The sequence below is a fragment of the Ovis aries genome, chromosome 4, assembly GCF_016772045.2.
Source record: "Ovis aries strain OAR_USU_Benz2616 breed Rambouillet chromosome 4, ARS-UI_Ramb_v3.0, whole genome shotgun sequence".
Lineage (NCBI taxonomy): Eukaryota > Metazoa > Chordata > Mammalia > Artiodactyla > Bovidae > Ovis > Ovis aries.
The window spans coordinates 22441264-22465528 of NC_056057.1; the positions used below are offsets into that span (position 1 = coordinate 22441264).

Here is a 24265-nt window from a genome sequence, read left to right on the forward strand (position 1 = left end):
ATAGATCTTGTATCACGAATTTTTACTGAATTTATTAGTTCTAATAGGTTTGTGTGTGTGTTTGTATGTACATAGTCTTTAGGGTTTTCTGCATATAAAACACGTTACCTGCAGAGAGAATTTCACTGTTTCTAATTTAGGTGTCTTTTATTTTTTTTTATTGCCTAATCACTCTGGCTATGACTTCCAATACTGTGTTGGATATTGATAGTGGATATCCTTGCCTTATTTCACATCTTAGGGGAAAAACTTCCAGGTTTTCACCATCAAGTGCAATGTTAGCTGTCGGCTTTTCCTATACAGCCTTTGTTGTGTTGAGTTACTTTCATTCTTTATCTAATTTGCTGATAAAGAATGTTGAATTTTGTTAAATATTTTCTCTGAACCTTTTGAAATGATTATACAATTTTTGTATTTCATTTTTAAATGCAGATATCTCATCGATTGATTTGCATATATTTTAATAACTGTGAATCACAGGAACATATTTTACTCATCATGGTATATTATCTTTTTTTTTGACCTCACTAAAAATTAATGTTGTTTAATTAGAAAATGTTGGGAAATCTACTTTGCTGTTTTTTGTTTTAGGTTACATTTATTTTTAAAAAGCTATATTTATTTATTCATTTTGGCTGTGCTGGGTCCTCATTTCTGTGTGAGGCCTTCTCTGGTTGTGGTGAGTGAGGGCTCTTCTCTTGTTTTGGTCGCAGGCTTCAGTAGTTGCGGCTCCAGGGCTTATTCACTAAAAGGTAGCAAAAGAGTGCTGAATTGTCCTTTCCAAGAAGTTGGAACCATAGTACTTCGGAAGGTTTTAGCTCTTTTTGTAACCCCCCCCTTCCCAGTTTCAATAAGTTCTACTCCAGCCAACTTAATAAGCAAAACACCACATGACTCTTTTCTCCATGAGATATAACAGGTAAAGTAATGGGAGTATGTTCAGTCTCTAAACCGTTCTCAATTATTCAGCGTAGTCGTCCTCGTAGTTTACCATTCTTTCTTATAAATTCTACTGGAATATCTGAAGAACGTGGGAATTTTGATGTCAGTCGAACACTTCTTAGAAGTAACATTGCTCCAGCTGTGGCCATTACAAGTGCTGATGTTCTGGACGAGGTGGTCCAGGTGGTCGTCGGCCCACTGCGGGACCCGCGCCACCACGTTGGGCGCTGCTCCATCCCGGTTGGGCGGTGGCGTGGCTGGGGCCGTGGGCTGCCCCGCCATGTTCCCGGCCTCCCGGGAGCGGGCACCGTATCTTTTTTAACAGACTGTTGAATTTGGTTTGCTAGAATTTTACTTATATAAGTATATTGTTAAATGTATCATTTAATAATGTGATAGATATAATGAATAATCATAAATAAACTTCATGTAAAGTATATCTGAATCCATCCTCAAAGTTTAGAAAATCTGAAGGAGATGGAATAGAAAAATGAGCATGCAAAACATTATTGACCATGGATTTACTCAGAACACAAAGTAAGGGCAGGTAAAATACACAGAGAAAAATTAGGAAAATATTTCTAGGAAAAGAAGATAATTTCACTCATATCCTAGAACCGTAACAAACATGGTGATACAAAGGTCATTAAACAGAAGGATTTGGGGTTTGTGAACAGATATTACTTTCCATATATGGAAAAGGTGACTTGAAGGACTACCCTGGAGATGAGGAGTCAGAACCAACCTTCTTCTCTGAGCCAGAGTAGGAGGAGGGGTTGGTGACTTATTTTGAAGATAAGGTTAAAGAAGAAAAGACTAATGGTCACTTACAGCTATGGCCTGGAAAATAAGAAAACATACTCTGACCTTTGCAACCAGGAGGTTGTATTCCTAGAAGTAAAAAAATATTAAAATAGACCAGTTTTGCCTGTATCAGGAGACTTGCTATTGTTCAGTTATTCAATCATGTCCGACTCTTTGTGACCCCATAGACTGCAGCACTCCAGGCTTCCCTATCTTTCACCATCTCTCTGAGTTTGCTCAGACTGTTGAGTTGGTGATGCCATCCAGCCATCTCATCCTCTGTTCTCTCCTTCAGAAGACTTACCTGCTATTATCTTTCTGATGAAAGAAAATTAAATTCTGTATGCAATATAATGGTTCCAGTGCCTCTACATTTATTTTTATAGGCAATGGCCAGCAGTAAATAAGAAATTATTAGGCATGCCAGAGGCTAGGCCAAAATATCAGGAAATTAAGAGGAGAAAGTCAATTGAAATTGATCCACATATATTTTATACATTGGAGTTATCAGTCACTGACTTCAAATGAAATATAATGACAATGTTCAAAAAAGGTGAAACTATGACAAAATATTTTACAAAATTGGAATATATGAAAAGAAGTTCAAATAGAACTTTTTAAAAAACACAAGTAAAAGAATAGACAATCATAAAAGAGAATTAGTGATCCGAAAGATACATCTGTAGAAAATAATTACTGAGCAACAAGAACAAATTCAGTCAACACATTTAAAATCAATATATAAAAGCTAATAAAATACAAATAAAACAAGTAAATACAAGTAAAATACAATAAAACAAAGATAAAATTTCTCAAAATTCTGTAATGATCTTTGTGGCTAACTTGTTCAAAATGAAAAACAAGACTTCATTTTATAAATTTTGAGAAATTTTATCTTTGTTTTATTGTATTTTACTTGTATTTACTTGTTTTATTTGTATTTTGACTTCCCTGGTGACTTAGAGGGTAAAGCATCTGCCTGCGATGCAGGAGACCCGGGTTCGATCCCTGGTTCAGGAAGATCCCTTGGAGAGGGAAATGGCAACCCACTCCAGTATTCTTGCCTGGAAAATCCCATGGACAGAGGAGCCTGGTAGGCTACAGTCCATGGGGCCTTGTTTTTCATTTTGAACAAGTTAGCCGCAAAGATCATTACAGACTTTTGAAGTAAAATACAAATACCACATATCAAGTCTTATAAAAGACAAGAGTTAAATGAATAAGATTAGATGCACAAAAGCAGACAAAATTAGATATTTTTGACTCATGTTTAAGATTAAGGGAATTGAAGGAAACTTACAAGATAAAGAATAACTTTGACAATTGTAAAGAAGAAAAATAAGATGGAGAATCTTATTTAACCAAATATCAAGATATATTTTAGGGGAGAGGGGTTAAGACATTGTGATATTGACATGTGGGTAGACAAATGAGAATTAGAGTTATTATTCAACTTAGAGGATAAATGAGATAAAAATCATTCAAATAAATGCCAAAAATTAATCATCCATTCAATGTAAGTCAATGGTTATTTATTAAACTAAAAAAGTAAGAAAGGGAAAGAATAAAAACTATGAAAGCTGGCAATAAAAGGAATTATCTTCATCAAATAATCAAAATAATAATGAACGAAACACTGATAAGAATTTTTACACTTTAGCTCCAGTGTCTACATTAAGATAATCATGATTTTTCACCATTTAGAGCCAAGACTTGGGAGAATTGAAAAGTAGCTTACAGATAGTCTTCATGTATCCATACTATGGAGTCTTGGATTTAGTTAGGAGATAAAAGTCACATGTGGAATGCAATGAGCTACTATGTTCAGTAATTAGAGCAGAAATCCTAATTACCACAATTAGGACTGAAGAATGAAGGAATGAAATTGTTTTGTTTTGTTTTAATTTTAAATGGGCTTTAAACCTCTGTGAAATGGTACAACTTGACTGCTACTATTTTTTCTAAACTTAGAAGAGAGATCCTATAGGTGGACCAAGAGCTCTGAAAATGTATCTGAAAAGTAGAAAATTGCAAGCTAAAATGAGCTGCTTCCACAGATAAGGGTAACTACTACTGTAGTAATGAAATATTAATAGAGAAATAAAAATAAAATAAAAATAGTGAAGAGACACAAAAGAGTATATTCCTTTTTCCTACACCAGTTACCCAGGCTCTATCTAGCACTGTCTATTCATAGAGCCAAATTGGAAGTCAGATGCCAAAGCAGAAACACTGTTTTCAGAGTTCCACGCATATTATCACACAGAAAATATAGTGGGTGGATTGAAAGCTGGCATACAATACTCTAATAACCTGATTATTTGCCAGATCTGCAGCTCTCTACATACAAAGTCCAAAAGTAGTAACAAAAGGGTATTTTCAACTAAGGTAATTACAATGATGTAAGCACAATGCACAGAAATGAATAGCATTCCACGATACGCAATGCCCAACTAGGATATGGGACATTCAGATTATTTAATAAATGACTATAAGCCTAATCATAAAGTAATATATATATATATATGATATATGAAAATGATATGATACATAATGGTAATAACATATTAAATATAGTCTAAATAATTATATGTAATATGTAACAGTAATACATATATATGGGGCTACCCAGGTGGGCACTAGTGATAAAGAACCTGTCTGCAAATGCAGGAGACATGAGACCCAGGTTCAGTCCCTGGGTTGGGAAGATCCCCTAGAGGAGGGCATGGCAACCCACTCCAGTGTTCTTGCCTGGAGAATCCCATGGACAGAGGAGCCTGGTGGGCTATAGTCCCTAGGGTCGTACAGAGTCCGATACAACTGAAGCAACTTAGCATGAAGACACACACAATACATATATATATAGAGAGATCTATATCTTTGTTCCCACTACATGTTCTAATGATAGATTAAAACTGTATATAATTAATGGTGTGTGTGTGAAGTCACTCAGTTGTGTCTAACTCATTGTGACCCCATGGACTGTAGCCCACCAGGCTCCTCTGTCCATGGGATTTTCCAGGCAAGAATCCTGGAGTGGGTTACCATTTCCTTCTCCAGGGGATTTTCCCAACCCAGGGATCATAACGAATGATAAAACCCTTTTAAAGGATATAAAGAATTTCAAATAATGAGCAATAATACATATTGGAAAGCTCAACATTAATAAAACTGAATTTTCTATAATTAGACCTAAAATTTCCCTTTCTATCCTAAATAACCTAATATTCTTCCTTCCTAAACATGATGCCTCTTTTAAAAAGAGTGAGCAAATTGAAACATGTATAATACCATATATGAAATGAATCGCCAGTCCAGGTTCGATGCATGATACTGGATGCTTGGTGCTGGTACACTGGGACGACCCAGAGGGATGGGGAGGGAGGTGGGAGGGGGGTTCAGGATGGGGAACATGTGCATACCTGTGGCGGATTCATGATGTATTGCCAAACCAATACAATATTGTAAAGTAATTAACCTCCAATTAAAATAAATTTATATTAAAAAAATAAAAAGTGTGAGTAGGCAAATTTCTGTTTAAAATAAGTCTGATTAGCTTTAAAGCAGTATCTTGTCAAAATAATTTTTTTTAAGTATGGTTATATACTCAGTGTGGCTTCTTCTGGCTCTATCTACATAGAAAAGCACAAATAATATGAAATTTGATTTACTATTTTTAGTCATATTGTAAGAGACCGCCTATATTCTGATTTTCCATGTTATGAAGATTGCTTTCCTGTGAGTTCAGGGAGAAAAATGGTGTTGAGAATAATTGAAATCTGGTTAAAAAAAAAAAGAATACTGGGATTATTAGAAGACTTTCAGTTGAAAAAATAAAGTTATACAGTTTTCCATGTGATTCACTTGTCTTCATACTACACTGTTTCTAAAGCACAGGTTTCCTTGATCTTCTGTGTCCAGTGTTTTTTAAGCAAGCATCACAAAATCCAGCACACTTTTTGGAAGGTGTGGTGAAAGCAAAGAAAAGTATGGTGCTTAACTAAAAGGCAGAAATTAAGCAAGCCACAGAGCAGATGAACGCTTAATGTTAATGAAGGCCTGATATATGCATCCAGGCACTTCTGTTTATATTAATTGATAAAGCTAATTAAAAGTAGATATAATATGATAATGAATTTCGAAAAAGAACACTGTGTAACTCTCTGTAACATTGCCCAGAAACTACTAACTTGGAAACATTATTTTTTATTTGTGTTTTTTAAAACGAATACTGTCTCTGATAGACATTCAAGCATCTTTGAGAAAAGACAGAGGTTACTCCTTCATATGCAAACCTAAAGGGAATTTGGAATAATTTTCTTGCTCTGTAGGAAGATGTTCCTTAGGGAAAACCTATTTAATAGAGGAAATATGTTGATTTCAGTAATCACAGATGTTTATTCTAGTCTATTTATATTTGACTCTACATTTTTTATAATGTACAAATAAATTTCATAAAATTTGGTGCTCATGAGAGTGTGTGATGCTGATGATCCTAAGTACAGTTTGGGAAACTGCATATGGCTCTGCTCCAGGTTTGTTCACAAATCTCTGCTCACACAGACCTTTCTAGCAAATCTATAACACCCCTCCTATTCAATTAATTGACATCTATTGTGCAAAGACTGCTAATGTTACTAAATTATTTAGTATATATAGAAAGCAAATATCTAATCATGGAGTGCTTGAGATGGCAGTGCTTAAAACCTATTACAAAGTTGTTTGCCTTTTTTAAAGAGAAAAATATGTGCCATTGGTAAGGCATGGTTACATTCTAAGGTTGATCTACATCACATCTGCATATTCTAGGCTCAAAAACCATTAGCTAAAGTTGTATATGTCCATTTTCAACCTTGGAATTTCTTAAGCACCTAACGCATAGTTTTATAGAAATTTTGAAATCGAAACTCTGATGTATATGAATGTGTGTATAATCGCATATGTAATATACATAATAAACACATACACATCAAACACATTTTATTTTTATTGAAATATAGTTGACGTGCAATATTATGTTGAAAATGAAAAGTGAAAGTCTGTTGCTAAGTTGTGTCTTTGTGACCTGTAGCTGTACAGTCTGGTAACTGTAGCTCACCGGACTCCTCTATCCGTGGGATTTCCCAGTTAAGAATACTGCAGTGGGTTGCCATTTCCTTTTCTAGGAAAACCTGGAGAATACTGGAATGGGTTACCATTTCCAGGGGATCTTCCTGACCAAGGCATCGAATCCTGGTCTCCTGCTTAACAGGAAAGTCTTTAACACTGAGCCACCAGGGAAGCCCAATAATATATTCAGTTCAGTTTAGTCTCTCAGTCACGTCCGACTCTTCCGACCCCATGAATCGCAGGACTCCAGGCCTCCCTGTCCATTACCAACTCCCGGAGTTCACTCAAACTCATGTCCATCAAGTCAGTAATGCCATCCAGCCATCTCATCCTTTGTCGTCCCCTCCCCCTACTGCCCCCAACCCCTCCCAGCATCAGGGTCTTTTCCAATGAGTCAACTCTTCGCATGAGGTGGCCAAAGTATTGGAGTCTCAGCCTCAGCATCAGTCCTTCCAATTAACATATTTTCTTAAAGGGGTACTGGCATAGGAGAAGATAGACAAAAACTAGTGTTTATTGAGCACACATTTAGCAAGTCTCAAAGCTATCATTATTTACCTAAGCTTTGTCTGATCATAAGCTAAATCAGATAAAGCTGATTTATCTTTAAAAAAGGCATATGTTTAAACACAAACGTGTAATCCTTACCTCAGACTTACTGAATTGACTCCAGGAGTGGGTACCTAGAAATCTGTAATTTATCCATCTATGGCAGTGAGTTTTGAATCCATTTATGGCAGTGAGGAAAAATTGAAAAGATTTCATTTAAATTTCTATTTCTCATATAGATTTTGCATCATTTTATAAAGTAAAACTCAAGTATATCAATAAACATGACTAATACTAATTGATAAGGTGAGATCTAGGATATGAAATAAATCTGTGTAATTCAAAAGCTCACATTTCCTACTCTCACTGAACTGAAAAAAAAAATCCACCCTTCCCCCTGTAAATCCCAGCTCTATTGATATGTAATTTACATACAATAAAATTTACACTTTGAAATGGTTTTATTATATTCACAGAATTGTGCAACCATCATCATCACATTTTGGAACATTTTCATCACTCTGAAAAGAAACCTATGCCCTTGAACAATTATTCCCCGTTTCCTCCTCCTCCTCAGCCTCAGCAATTACTATTCTGCTTTATGGATTTGCCTATTATAAACATTTTACATAAATAAAATCACACAATGTGGCCTTTTGTTTTTGGCTCCTTTACATTGGAGCATAGTTATGATGAAATAATTTGCCATTTTATGGATATATCACATTCTGCTGAATCATTACTCAGTTGATGGGATTTGGGGTTATTTCCACTTTTGGCTATCATGAATAATATTGCCATGAGTATTTGTGTAGAAGTTTTTGTAGAGGGAGATATTTTCAATTCTCTTCAATTCTGTAGGGCTAGAAATACTGGAGAATATAGCTGTATATATGAAGAAGTCCCCGAAATTTTCTAAAGTGTTTGCATCATTTTACAGTCCCACCGGAAATAAATGAGTGTTCTAACTTCTCTTATCTGTCAACTCTTAATATTTTTTATTTTTCTCTGTTCATGGGTGCCAATGGTATCCATTGTGGTTTTGATTTGCAACTTGTTAAATAGTTTTACTGAGGTATACTTGAGATGCAGAGTAAAAAACTACACGTTTAATGCAGTTTGATGAGTTTAGACATATATATATACCTGTGATATTATCGTCATAACCAAGGAAACAAACATATCGATCACTACCGAAAGTTTCCTTCCGCGCTTTTGTGTGAGTGTGTGTGTGTGTGTGTGTGTGTGTGTGAGACTGTGTGTGTGTTAAGAATGCTTTACATGAGACTTAACTTCATAGCAAATTTTTTAGATTTGAGATTTGTTAGTGAATGATGATACCAGGCATTGTTTCTTATGTGTATTGCCTATTCGTATATCTGCTTTGGAGAAATATCTATTTAAATAGATATTTCTTTGCCCATTTTAAAATTTGGTTATTTATATTTTATTATTGTTTTAAGTATTCTTTATATATTCTTCTCAAGTCCCATACCAGATGTATGAATTGCAAATAATATTTTCTCCCATTCTATAGTCTTTTAATTTTATTGATAATATCCTTCAGAGGACAAGTTGTTCTCTCTCTCTCTCTCTCTCTCTCTTTTTTTTTTTTTTTTTTGATTAAGATCAGCTCTCTCTCTCTTTTTTTTTTTATCATAAGCTTTTGTTTTCCTTTCTAAGAACCATTGCCTAAGTTAAGGTCATTCATAATGATTTCCTTCAATATTTTCTTTCAAGAGTTTTGTAGCTTTAACTCATGTTAAATACCAAGCAATTTTGAGTTAATTTCTCTTCATGATGTGAGGCAGAGTCCAACCTTCATCCGTGTGTCTGTGAGTGTCCAGTTGTTCCAGAACTATTTATTCAAAATACTGTAACTTCCCCCATTAAATTATCTTGGCATCTTTGTCAAAAATAATTTGACCATAAATGTAAGTTTAGTTTTGAACTTTCAACTCTATTCTGTTGATTTATATGTATATTTTTGTGGTGGTACCATTCTGTCTTGGTTACTGAATCTTTGTGGTTTTAAAAATGGCAATTAGCAATTTTCTGACTTGGTTCTTCTTGTTCAGTACTATTTGGCTATCTCAGTTGCCTTGCATTGTATGAATGTATAATCATCTTGTTAATTTCTATAAAATACATACATAGAATCTTAATGGAGATTGTGTTGAATCTATAGATTAATTTGGGTAGTATTGCCTCTGTAGTAATATTCTGCCATCCAGTCAGTGAACTTGATTGTTGCCCACCATCCACTTCATTTTGTTTTTCCTCTCTTGACTTTTACACAGTGTTTCTATCTTTTATTTCACCCAAGAATATTTGGTTTTCAATTGTGTGATATACAATTTATAATGTATTACAGGGTCTTTGCAAAAGGTGTAAAACACTTTTTGACAAAGCACCTTATTGTACAATAATAGTGTCTATATAAGATATAGCAAAAACACAACACAGAAAAAAATCTGTGCATAAAACAGGAGGAAAAAAAGGATGATATAATTTTAAATTCACAGGAGGAGCATTTACACTTGTGAGAAATATACCTTGTTTTCTATAATTTCTAGGTTATTAAAAATAAAATATTTACATTTGAAGTTAAAAACATCATAATCTATGATAAATATATTTTAAAATATCTAATGCTCTTACGTATTATATCTTTTTTTATTTTTAATACCAAACACAAACATCATTTTAAAGAAAAACACTAGGCTGTGAGTGATGAAATGTATCCAAATTATGAAATTATACAAATATGGTATTTGAATGCAATTATAAAGATTCTGCTTATTTCACTGTGCAAATTAATAATAAAGTGAACAAAGATTAAGAAACAAATTTATGCTTTTGTTCCATCCCTCAGCAAATCATTTTGTATCTTTAATTTTAAATTATTATACATGTGAAATGAGACTAGTAATATTTCACAGCCTAATTATGTATGTTTTAGAAATGTAGGATTGGCTTAACATTCAAAGTTAATAAATGTTATTATCCACATTAACTAAATAAAGGAGAAAGTATTCCATAACATCTTAGTAGGTACAGAATAAAAGCATTTTATTAAAGCCAGTATCCTTTATGCAAAGCCTCATATTAAATTAGAAATAATGAGAACTTTGATCTAAGAAATGATTTTTAAAAACTATACATTAACATAATTAATAGATAATATTAAAATATTTGAGATTAAGCAACAGACAACAACATCTGCTCTTGTTGCTGCTAAGTCACTTCAGTCGTGTCCGACTGTGTGCGACCCCATAGACCGCAGCCCACCAGGTTCCCCCGTCCCTGGGATTCTCCAGGTAAGAACACTGGAGTGGGTTGCCATTTCCTTCTCCAATGCATAAAAGTGAAAAGTGAAAGTGAAGTCGCTCAGTCGTGTCCGACTCTTAGCGATCCCATGGACTGCAGCCCACCAGGCTCCTCCGTCCATGGGATTTTCCAGGCAAGAGTACTGGAGTGGGGTGCCATTGCCTTCTCCTCTGTTCTTGTTACTTACGTGTAAAATCTACCCAGTGCAATAAGGCAAGTGAAAAGAGACTAATGGTAAAATAATTAAAAAGGAATAAATGAGGCTTTCTTCATTTGATATGATATTATTATGCTCATATCAAATCCAGAAAATACCAACAGGTAAAGTAGTTAAACTGAGTGTGTTTACCTTACTTGCTGGTTGCAAGTTCAGCAATAAAAAGGTCAATGGCATTTCTACTTACAGGAACAGAAAATTGCATTTAAAAAAGATCACATTTGAAATAATTTACAAATATATATGAAAAATAAATTATATGTAAGCTCATATGTATAAAAATGTAAAATATTGAAATTAAAGAAGAGTGATATAAAACAGGATATACTATATAGATTTGAAAATTCAATGTTATCTTAAAATATTTTTTGAACTTCAATGAACTTATAATATATGTGAAAATTAAAATCACCATCACCATCAAGATGCTTTTGAACAAAACAAACTGAGGTCTTTCTTCTATCTGATACAAAGACTTGATTTGTACAATCATTGACAGTGTAAAATTATAAAAAGAAATGTCATAGACATATAAAAGAATCTAGAAACAGATCCAAGATACAAGTATCTTTGATTTTTGACAAAGGATATATTGCATATTAGTGAGAAAAGGTTGGTATTTTCAATATATATTACTCAGGAATTTGAATATTTACATGGAAAATATGAAATATGATCTCTTCTTTGTAACAGAAAATATAGTTCTAGTGAGGTTGTTACTGCTGCTACTGCTAAGTTGCTTCAGTCATGTCCGACTCTGTACAACCCCATAGATGGCACCCCAATAGTGTAAAAGAAAGAACAATATACCTTCTAGAAAATTATATAAGAGCAAGTGTCTATGACCTTGGAAAAAATTTTCTGAAACATAACACTAAAAACACTAATTTAAAGGTCAAAATTATACATCTCTTTTCTTTAAAATAAAAAATTTCTGTTCGCAAAAGATACCATTAAAATAATGAAAAGGCAAATAGCAAGCAAAGACGTTCCCAAAATCTACAGCCAACAAAGGGTTTCTACTGAGAAGATTTAAAGATTACCTACAGATTAATAAGAAAAAGAAATTAGTCAAAATTAGGAAAATGGCCAAGGACTTGATCAGGTACTTCAGAAAAGATGATATCAATATGGGCAGTAAACATATGGAAAGGTCTTTGACATCATTAGTTATCAGGGAAACCCAAAAGGCAGCCATAAAATGCAACAACATACCCATCCAAATGATTAGAGTAATAGTCCAGCAATATCATATATGGAAAATGATCTAGCACAGGCAACTATTCTGTCTTATTGGTGGGAGTACAAATTGGCACAGTCACTCTGTAAAACTCATTTGGTCTTCTCTATTGCATTGCCCTATGTCCTATATTCTCTACAGCTAAGCAAAGTTACTCCTAGGTATAAACAAAGTAAATGCATATCCATCGTGCCCAAAGTAAAGAAGGTTTAATGAGTCATTATTCATAATAAGCAAATACTGGGAACAATTTTAATGTCCAATGGCATAATGGATCAAGAATTTGTGGTGAAAGATATTCATATGAGAAATACAGTGGAGCAATTCAAGTAAGCAAACTATACCTATGTTAAGTATCATGGCTATTTTAAAAATTTTTGAGTGAAAGAGGCCAAATACAAAATAATATATATTCGAAAGCATCATGTACATGAAATGTAAAAATAAGACTAAGCCATAGTTTTTAGGAAGTGTATATTTATGCTGGTAAACCTATAATCTCTGTGTGTTAGTCACATTTAATCTACAGTAAATTATATATTATTTCTTGATCTTGGTGGTGATTGAAATGTGTTCTCTTTGTAACAATTTATTGAGCATGTTGGATGGCATCACTGATGGGATGGACATGAGTTTGTGTAGGCCTCAGGAGCTGGTGATGGACAGGGAAGCCTGGCATGCTGATGTCCATGGGGTTGCAAAGAGATGGACATGACTGAACTGAACTGAGTACATATTTCATTTTGTGCCCTTTGATATAGAAGTAAAAGATTTCACAATAAAAATGTTTTATAGAAGTAGAATTATACTTATTTCTAAAATAATAAGACACAAAGGATATGAAGAAAAATATTAAGTTGAAAACATTTTTTAAAGAAACAGTGAAACAAAATTTAGAATTACTTACAGTTGGCAGCTACAGACATTAAATATGTGTGCTCAGTTGTGTCCGAGTCTTTGTGACAACCGATAATAAACTGAGGTTGATACAAAGGAATGAATTTGCATCAGTTGAACTGAGGTGGAACCTGTTCATGAACCTAGAACCTGTCATGAAGTGAAGTGAAGTCAAAGTCACTCAGTCATGTCCAACTCTGTGACCCTATAGACTATAGGCTGCCAGGCTCCTCTGTCCATGGAATTTTCTGGGCAAGAATACTGGACTGGGTTGCCATTTCCTTCCTCAAGGCATTAAATAGAATCACACCAAAAAAATTATGTATATTGAAAGAACAAGGAGAAGAACAAAAATAACATTCAAATAATAACATCACATAGAAAATATGAAAAGAATAAGACTAATCAGCTTTTACAAAATGGATATTGACTATTTTCTTCCCAACCTAATATAAATGATGTGAAATGTTGATTGAAATAATAAGAAATTTTGAAAATTTAGTGATAAGCATGAGTACATTTCTCATGTCACTTATCAGATTCAGAAAGTAAAATTATATCAATTAGAAGTATAGATAATTTTGTTAAAAGTTACCAAAGTAGGACAAATACAGTTTTGAATTTCTGTGTATCTAAATAATCCAGTGTTATCTCCAGTTCCTGCCACTACCACAAGGAATCAGCTATAGAAGTTCTGATTCATTTACTAGTCTTAGCAATTTTTGTAGACTAGTTATTCCAGATAATCCTTTTTAAACAATAGAGTATTGTAGTAGAGTATCATTCCCAAATTGTTACTTGGTGTTCAATACCATCCAATACTGTAATAGCTTTCAGAAAGGAATTTCCTTTGTTTAAATCTTAAAGCAGAAAATTAATCTACCACTAAGTAATTTAATACCTACAAATTTTCTTAAATCCACCATATAAATAGTAAGACATGATACTGGAATTACATGAAGCATAGTCAATTATCATGGCCATTTTAAGTAAACTTGCATTGTTTTGGATGAGTGAAATATATGTATATTTACCCCAAATAAGTATTGGTGGTTTCTTCTTACTTTAATTAGAATAATGATTCTATAATATGGAAAAATTCGATAAAATGAACTTTAAAAAGTTGTAGTATTTCTAAAAGTGATGAATCAACCTTTCTACTCATATTGTGGGGTAAAAGATTTTGTGGGATTTTTATTATGGTGAAATGAAGTATGACTCCAGGATCTGACTGGTTATTCCTTACTGTAGCAGATGAATAATAGGCAATCAGAAAAGTTCAGAAAGAAGTCAGCAGCCTTTGGTATCAAATCAACCTTTGGTTTTGGTTCGGTTCAGTTGCTCAGTCGTGTCTGACTCTTTGAGACCCCATGAATTGTAGCACGCCAGGCCTCCCTGTCCATCACCATCTCCCAGAGTTCACTCTAACTCCTGTCCATTGAGTCAGTGATGCCATCCAGCCATCTCATCCTCTGTCGTCCCCTTCTCCTGCCCCCAATCCCTTCCAGCATCAGAGTCTTTTCCAATGAGTCAACTCTTCGCATGAGGTGGCCAGAGTACTGGAGTTTCAGCTTTAGCATCATTCCTTCCAAAGAACACCCAGGGCTGATCTCCTTCAGAATGGACTGGTTGGATCTCCTTGCAGTCCAAAGGACTCTCAAGAGTCTTCTCCAACACCACAGTTCAAAAGCATCAATTCTTTGGCACTCAACTTCCTTCACAGTCCAACTCTCACATCCATACATGACCACTGGAAAAACCATAGCCTTGACTAGATGGACCTTGGTTGGCAAAGTAATGTCTCTGCTTTTGAATATGCTATCTAGGTTGGCCAAAGCTTTTCTTCCAAGGAGTAAGCGTCTTTTAATTTCATGGCTGAAATCACCATCTGCAGTGATTTTGGAGCCCTCAAAAATAAAGTCTGACACTGTTTCCACTGTTTCCCATCTATTTCCCATGCAGTGATGGGACCAGATGCCATGATCTTCGTTTTCTGAATGTTGAGCTTTAAGCCAACTTCTTCACTTTCCTCTTTCACTTTCATCAAGAGGCTTTTTAGTTCCTCTTCACTTTCTGCCATAAGGGTGGTGTCATCTGCATACCTGAGGTTATTGATATTTCTCCTGGCAATCTTGATTCCAGCTTGTGTTTCTTCCAGCCTAGCATTTCTCATGATGTACTCTGCATATAAGTTAAATAAGCAGGGTGATAATATACAGCCTTAATCTATTTTTTATATTTTTCCTTTTTTAAGAAATAGAACTAAACCTCTATCCATCTTTTGAAAAATACTTTTTCTAAATTTCTTTTGAATATTTGTTTTTTGCCCACTGTTTTTTCCTCTATTTACACATAAAAATGTAATTTGTTGTGTCCCTAAGAGAAAGTAAAATTGAAATTACTTATAAAAAAGAGAAAATCTTCCCTAAAAGACTTGTCTCCGTTTTCCATCATATGCCATTGTATGCAGAAAATGTTTGCAGAATAAACTACATACTCTGTCAAACTTTCCTTTATCCATGTTCTCAGCAAGACAGCAGCTTAACCGTGTTTACATTTTTTACTATTTTTTTGTTTTGTTTCTGTTTTCTGTTTTTTTCCTCTTAATAGAGTACTTCCTTACCAGGCTGGACAAATGGCACATCCCCTGGCCCTTTCCAACCTGTAATGAAAAGAAACTAGACATTTTCCCAACTATAGATTGCTGATTGCTTCCTACTCCTTGCTCAGGATAATTCATTCAGTGTAAATGAAGACTTCAGCAGTTACCGAAGGAAAAAAGCACAGAAAGATACTATTGAACAGCATCCATAAGGAACAGCTTGTATTAAAACAGTTCTCATTGAGCCAGTATATCTAAAGTGTATACGAGATCTTTTAGAGTCTCACAATTCTAATCAGAAAAACCATCATTCATAGTCTAGGCCATCAAACACACATAAGGAGGAGCCAGTTATATAAAGGAGCCTCTTAGAAGGAGAGCCAACTATAAAGATTTAAAAGTGGATTTCTGGTGCCCATAATCTCCTCCTTGTTCATTACATTTCAGTTCCAAAAGTTCTTGAGCTATATAACACCTATCAGTTAACAGCATTGCAGTCTAGCTAAATATTCTGACATTCAAAAACAACCTCATTGTTTTTTCATATTTTTAATAGAAAAATGCAGCTAAATTATCTAAATGCATGTCCCTAATTTATTTTTTTCAATTAACAGAAATGTTAAGAATTGTTCTTCATAATTTCTTTCAAATTATTTGGGAAAGAGTACAATGGAGCCATTTCAGAAAAGGAGTTTAATGGAAAAAATAATAGGAGTCAGTATATTCACACTTATTGTGTAACCTTAAATTGACTGCAAGGTGGAAATTACATATATATATATACCCTTACTACTATCTAAGACTTTAAGAGAATCAAATGAAATAACTCAGATAAAATAATTGTGAAGACTGTACAAATATAAAACATTGAAAATGGAAGACGCTAGGAATATTTTTGTGAATTCAGCACTCTTCCTATGTCAGGTTAAACATAGTATCAAGTTCTAAAAGTTTAAAATATATGATTTTCACTCAAATTTAGGAACAGCAATTGAATGTTACTTGATGAGCATCAAACTTGCAAGTCAGCTAAGAAATCTGACATGCCACTAACATCCTAAACCTGCATTTTCTTTTGCATCAAATATACTGGATTTTATAGCCTCAATGTAGAAGTTACATATACAAGGTCAACATCATTAGCTGTACTTAATTGTTTTAACTCATTAACTGAGAAAAATACAAGAATTCTATTCCCTTACTAGTAACAGTACGTATATTGGTAAGGTTAAAATACCTGCTACTTCTTCTTTCTGGGAACGAATATGAACCAAATATTATGTTCTCAGGTTTAATATCTTGACCTTCCAAGTAGCAATTGATGAGTCAGCCCTCCACACTTTATCTCATTTTCTGTTTTCCAAAAACAGATAAAAATGCTCACTCAATCTATACCTCCAAATGGGGAAGAACTTTAAAAGCTATCAATGACCTACGTACTCTGCACTAAAATAGATTAAAATTGATGACAAGGTTTTGGCCTAAAATAATTATTGAATTTGGCTTAATAAACAACTAAATTTATTATAATTTTCTAAATAAAATTTGCACTTCAGATTTAAAAAAATAGTGCTATATGAATTTCAAATAACTAAAATTCAATTGTGTTAGTTATATAAAATTATGGTCCAACATTGTACCTAATTAAGAAAAAAACGCTCATATAGTTTTAGCTTTAGAAAAGTCTGTATTCTAAACTATTTATTCACCTAATAAATTCTAGGCTATAAGATCTGGCCATCCAAAGGAGGCAGAAAGAAAAGTTAAGGTTTCAGATTAGGAAATAAAGATTCTAGGGACTATTGCTAACAAAAATGGGGGCAAGCAAGCTACCTATCCTTCTAGCAGCAACTCACTCCAGTATTCTTGCCTGGAGGATTCCACTGGACAAGAGCCTGACAAGCTAAGTCCATAGCCTGGCACAGAGTCAGACACAACTGAAGCAACTTAGCAAACACATCCTTTGAGAAGATTCAAAGTCATCCTTCTAGAAGATTGGAAACAGGGTAGGGAACAGATAAGAAATATGTTCCTATATCCTAACTGAAGATATTATCAAACAAAAGACTAGGGAAATATATATTTTGGAAGCCTAAAGAACAATTATTACCCTTTGAAGCCTTTTAAAGCTAGACTTAACTGTTGGAAGTGCTAACCTAATAAGGCTGATGTGATATGAATGAAAGTCTTAGTTGTGTCTGACGCTTTGCGATGCCTTGGTCTATATAATCCATGGAATTCTCCAGGCCAGAATACTGGAGTGAGTAGCCTTTCCCTTCTCCAGGGAATCTTCCCAACCCAGAGATTAAACCCAGGTCTCCTGCATTGCAGGTGGATTCTTTACAGCTGAGCCACACGGGAAGCCTAAGAATATTGGAGTGGGTAGCCTATCCCTTCTCCAGCAGGTCTTTCCCACCCAGGAATCAAACTGGGGTCTCCTACATTGCAGGCAGATTCTTTTTTTTTTAATTTTAATTTTTAATTTTTTTTTAATTTTTATTTTTTACTTTATTTTACTTTACAATACTGTATTGGTTTTGCCATACATTGACATGAATCCATCACGGGTGTACATGCGATCCCAAACATGAACCCTCCTCCCACCTCCCTCCCCAAAAAATCCCTCTGAGCTATCAAGGAACATGGGGCCAAATGTGCCATCATTTCCAAAGAGGCCTTGAAATGTTGTGAAGGATTAGAAGAGGGAAACAGAGTCATTTTAGACAGCATCTGAAAATATTAACACAGTGTTGGTAAGAGAGAGCTTCTTGAGCTTTGATGCACATGAGGAAGTGTTATAAAGACAAGGGGTTCAAGGCTTACGTTTGTTAAAATTTAAATTAGTTTTCAGACTGATGGTTGGCTGCCTCCTCTGTGTGTCCTGATCCACTTTGCTCTACAGTTTACCCTGTAGACTAGATGGGGATACAATTTTTTTTTTTACAGCAATATATCCACACTTCTCTCTTCCCTATAAAATACACATATACAATCCTATGAAAATACTAAATTGTTATCTAAAATAAAACAGTGGTTTTTTTAACTCTAAAGCAGGGTTTTGTTTGTAAAAAGATAGATGGTAAATATTTAGGTCTGTGGCCACATTTGATCTCTATTACTTCTCCTATCTACTTTCTCCTCCTCCTTTTTCTCTGCCTCCCCTTCCTCCTTATTCTTACTCTTTTTTACTTTAAAAATGTAAAAAAAAAAAATCATCTGCCAACCTTTGTTTTAACACCTTTGTAAAGGTTTCTCAGAATTAAGTCTAATTATCTTCTATCTACCATTATTTTTAATGCTCTACTACCTGGAATTATGTAGAAGTGAAAAGCAAGGGTTAAAGGGAAAGGCATATCCAACAAAGTGTAGATTTCCATAGAACAGTGCAGAGAGACTAGAAGGCCTTCTTCAAGGAACAGTGTATAAAACTAGAAGAAAACAACAGAAAGGGAAAGACTAGAGATCTTTTCAGGAAAATTAGCATTATCAAGGGAACATTTTGCCAAAAAATGGGCACAATAAAGGACAGAAATGGTAGAGATCTAGTAGATGCTGAAAAGATCAAGAAAAGATGGAAAGAATACACAGAACTGTTAAAAAAAAAAAAAAACCAACACTTAATAAACTTGATTACTATAGTGGGGGTAGTTAGCCACCAAGAGCCATACCTGGAAAGTGAAGTCAAGTGGGTCTTAGGAAGCACTGCTGTTAATAAAGCCAGTGGGTACAATGGAATTCCAGTAGAACTATCCACCTGTAATGTGGGAGACTGGGTTTGATCCTTGGGTTGGGAAGATCCCCTGGAGAAGGGAAAGGTTACCCACTCCAGTATTCTGACTTGAAGAATTCCATGGACTGTATAGTCCAAGGAATTGCAAAGAGTTGGACACAACTGAGCAACTTTCACTTTTCATTCAAAACCCTAAAGGGTGATTCTATCAAGGTGTTGCATTCTATATATCAACAAATCTGGAAGACTGGCCACAGGATTGGAAAAGATCAACCCTCATCCCAATTCCCAAGAAGGGTAGTGGTAAAGAATGTGAAAACTATTGGACAGTTGCACTCATCTCCCTTGCTAGTAAGGTCCTGCTTAAAATCTTGCATGCTTGGCATTATGTGAACCAAGAACTTCCAGATGTCCAAGCTGGAGTTAGAAAAGGAAGAGAACCAGAGATCAGATTGCCAACATTTGCTGGATCATAGAGAAAGTAAGGGAATTCCAGAAAAGCATCTACCTCTGTTTAATTGGCTATGCCAAACCTTTGATAGTGTGGATCATAATAAACTGTGGAAAGCTCTTAAAGAAATGGGAATACCAGAGCATCTTACTTATCTCCTGAAAAACCTGTTTGTGGGTCAAGAAGCAATAGTTAGAAGCCAGTATGGAACAACTGATTTGTTCACGATCGAGAAAGAATTATGACAAGGTTGTCTGCTGTCACAGACAGCAGTCTGTTTGTTTAGTCTATATACTAAGTATATCATGAGAAATGATGGGCTGGATGAGTTACAAGCTGGAATCAGGATAAGCAGGATAAATATCAACAACCTCAGATATGTGAATGATACCACTCTGATGGCAGAAAGTTAAGAGGAATTAAAGAGCCTTTTGATGAGGGTTGGAAGAGGAGAGTGAAAGAGCTGGCTTAAAACTAAATATTAAAAAAAAAAAAAAAACCAATATCATGAAATGCGGCCCCATTACTGCATGGCAAATAGAAGAGGAATAGGTGGAAATAGTGACAGGTTTCCTCTCCTTGGGCTCTAAAATCTCTGCAGATGGTAACTACAACCATGAAATCAGAAGACATTTGCTTCTTGGAAGAAAAGCTGTGATAAACCTAGAGAGTGTATTGAAAAACAGAGAGATTACTCTGCTGACAAAGGTCCATATAGTCAAGGCTATTGTCTTCCCAGTGGTCATGTATGGTTGTGAGATCTGGACCATAAAGAAGGCAGAACACTAAAGAATTGATGCTCTCAAACTGTGGTGCTGGAGAAGACTCCCAAGAGTCCCTTGGACAGCAGGGAGGTCAAACCAGTTAATCTGGAGGGAAATCAACCTTGAATACTTGTTGGAAGGACTGATGCTGAAGCTGAAACTCCCATAGTTTGGTCTTCTGATACAAATAGCTGACTCACTGGAAAAGTCCCTTGAAGGCAGAAGAAGAAAAGGGTGTCAGCAGATGAGATGGCGGGATAGCAATCACCGATGCAATGGACGTGAGCTTGGGCAAACTTGGTTAGGGACAGGGAGGCCTGACATGCTGCATTCCATGGGGTTGCAAAGAGTTGGACACAATTAGGTGACTGAACAACAACATAGAGTTATAATAGCTCCTGTATCCAGTGGTACAATGTACTCTTTCAAAAAGCCGCTCTCGTTGACGGGCATTTCACTTGTAACTAAGTCATGTATATATATATATATGTATATATATATATATATATATATATAGCAAAGGTACATATCAGTCCAATAATTCAGCTCTACCTGAAAAAAATAAAAATAAAAAACGCTTTGGTAAGTTTGTTCATAGTGAGTCCCATCTTCTGGGATATCAAAATAATTAAAAAAAAATCTTTTATAGTGTCACAGAGCATAAGTAAAGGCTTTGGCTCTATTAGAGAAAAGGAAAATTCATAAGGTCAAGTTCTGTCTCCCAGTCTGCCATTATTTCATACGGAGCCATTGAGACTTGAACAGATCATGAATTTTGTTCCAAGTGGAACCCTCCACCTCTTTTTTTTTTTTTTTTTTTTTTTTGCTTAATGCTGTTTTTAATCAAGGTTTATAAGTTACTTACATAATCTTCCATTATACAGCTTTTAGGTGAAGTATAGTTGAATTGCTTTCCTGGTGTCTCAGCAGTAAATAATCTGCCTGTCAATGCGAGAGATGTGTATTTGATCCCTGGGCCAGGAAGATCCTCTGCAGAAAGAAATGGCAAGCCATTCCAGTATTCTTGCCTGGTAAATTCCATGGACTGAAGAGCCTGGCATGCTATAGTCTATGAGATCACATAGAGTCAGACATGACTTAGTGACTCAACAACAACAACAACTAGTTGAATTCCAATATTATATAAGTTTCAGGGTTATAACAGAGATCATAGCTTATACTCGATTTTAAGTTCTTACAAAATAGTGGCTGTATTTTCCTTGCTATATAATATATGATTGTTGCATATTTATTTTATACATAGTAATTCATATCTCCTTGATATAGTAACTCTTAGAACTAGTTTGTTCTCTGTATATGTGAGTCTACTTCTGTTTTGTTATATACATTTCTTTGCTTTATTTTATAGGTTCCATATATGTGATACTGTATGTATTTGTCTTTGACATTTCACTAAGCATTAATATTCTCTAGGTCCATACACGTTGCTGTGAAGAGCAGTATTTCATTCTTTTTATGGCTAATATTCCATTTGTATATATAGGCTGTATATTGTCACCTTGCTTGTTTAACTTATATGCGGAGTACATCATGAGAAACACTGGACTGGAAGAAACACAAGCTGGAATCAAGACTGCCAGGGGAAATATCAATAACCTCAGGTATGCAGATGACACCACCCTTATGGCAGAAAGTGAAAAGGAACTAAAAAGCTTCTTGATGAAAGTGAAAGAGGAGAGTGAAAAAGTTGGCTTAAAGCTCAGCATTCAGAAAACGAAGATCATGGCATCCGGTCCCATCACTTCATGGCAAATAGATGGGGAAACAGTGGAAATGGTGTCAGACTTTATTCTTTTGGGCTCCAAAATCACTGCAGATGGTGACTGCAGCCATGAAATTAAAAGACGCTTACTCCTTGGAAGAAAAGTTATGACCAACCTAGATAGCATATTCAAAAGCAGAGACATTACTTTGCCGACTAAGGTCCTTCTAGTCAAGGCTATGGTTTTCCCAGTGGTCAAGTATGGATGTGAGAGTTGGACTGTGAAGAAGGTTGAGCGCCAAAGAATTGATGCTTTTGAACTCTGGTGTTGGAGAAGACTCTTGAGAGTGCCTTGGACTGCAAGGAGATCTAACCAGTCCATTCTGAAGATCAGCCCTGGGATTTCTTTTGGAAGGAATGATGCTAAAGCTGAAACTCCAGTACTTTGGCCACCTCATGAGAAGAGTTGACTCATTGGAAAAGACTCTGATGCTGGGAGGGATTGGGGGCAGGAGGAGAAGGGGATGACAGAGGATGAGATGGCTGGACGGCATCACCGACTCGATGGACGTGAGTCTGAGTGAACTCCAGGAGCTGGTGATGGACAGGGAGGCCTGGCGTGCTGCAATTCATGGGGTCGCAAAGAGTCGGACATGACTGAGCGACTGAACTGAACTGATATATACACACACACACATACATATACATGTGTGCATGCCAAGGCACTTCAGTCATTTTGGACTCTGAGAACCCATGGACTATAGGCTGCCAGGCTCCTCTGTCCATGGAATTCTGTAGGCAAGAGTACTGGAGTGGGTTGCCATGCCCTTCTCCAGAAGATCTTCTCGACCCAGGGGTTGAACTGGAATCTCTTATGTCTCCTGCATTGGCAGCTTTGTTATTTACCACTACCACCACCTGGGAAGCCCATATGTGTATATATATATATATATATATATATATATATATATATATATACACACACATACACACACATAGCACATCTTTATCCATTAATCTGTTGCTGGACACAGGTTGCTTCCATATCCTGTCTACCTGGCTATTGTAAATAATGCTGCTATGAACACTGGGGTGCATGTATCTTTTCAAATTAATGGTTTCCTCTTTTTGCATATATCCCCAGAAGCAGTATGTATTGCTGGATTATAGACTAGCCCTAATTTTCATTTTCTGAGAACCCTCCATTCTCTTTTCCATAGTGGCTGCACCAATTCACATTTCAAACAGGAATGTAGAAGAGTTCCCTTTTCTCCACACCCTCCTTACCAGCATTTGTTACTTGTGGTCTTTTTGATGACACCCACTCTGGTAAATGTAAGGTGATAACTCATTGCATTTTGATTTACCTTTCTCTGATGATTAGTAGTGGTCAGCATCTTTTCATGTACCTGTTGGCTATCTATGTGTCTTCTCTAGAAAAGTCTCAATTCATGTCTTCTGCCCATTTTTCAATCAGGTTCTTTATTTATTTATTCATTTTTGATGTTGAGTTTTATGAGCTGGTTACATATTTTTTATATCAGTCCCTTATTTGTCATATTAATTTGTAAATGTTTCCTCCATTTCTGTAGGTTTTCTTTTACTTTTACTCAATAATTTCCTTTGCTATGCAAAAAGTTTTAAGTTTTAAATTTAATCAGACCCCATTTGTTTACTTTTGCTTTTACTTCTTTTGCCTTAAGAGACAGATCCAAAAGCTATTGCTATGGTACATATTTCAATGTCATATGTTTTGCTTATGTTGTCTTGTAGAAATTTGAACATTTCAGGTCTTATACGTGTGTATTTCATCTATTTGAATTGATTTTTGTATGTGATATTAGAGAATATTCTAAATCTCATTGTTTTACACGTAGCTGTCCATTTTCCCCATCACCGCTTACTGA

At 35.2% G+C, this 24265-nt stretch overlaps 1 pseudogene; it reads right to left on the reverse strand.

The window, feature by feature from the left end:
- Positions 1-716: 716 nt before the first annotated feature.
- On the reverse strand, positions 717-1238 carry LOC105615149 (protein C3orf33-like; annotated as a pseudogene).
- Positions 1239-24265: the final 23027 nt, after the last annotated feature.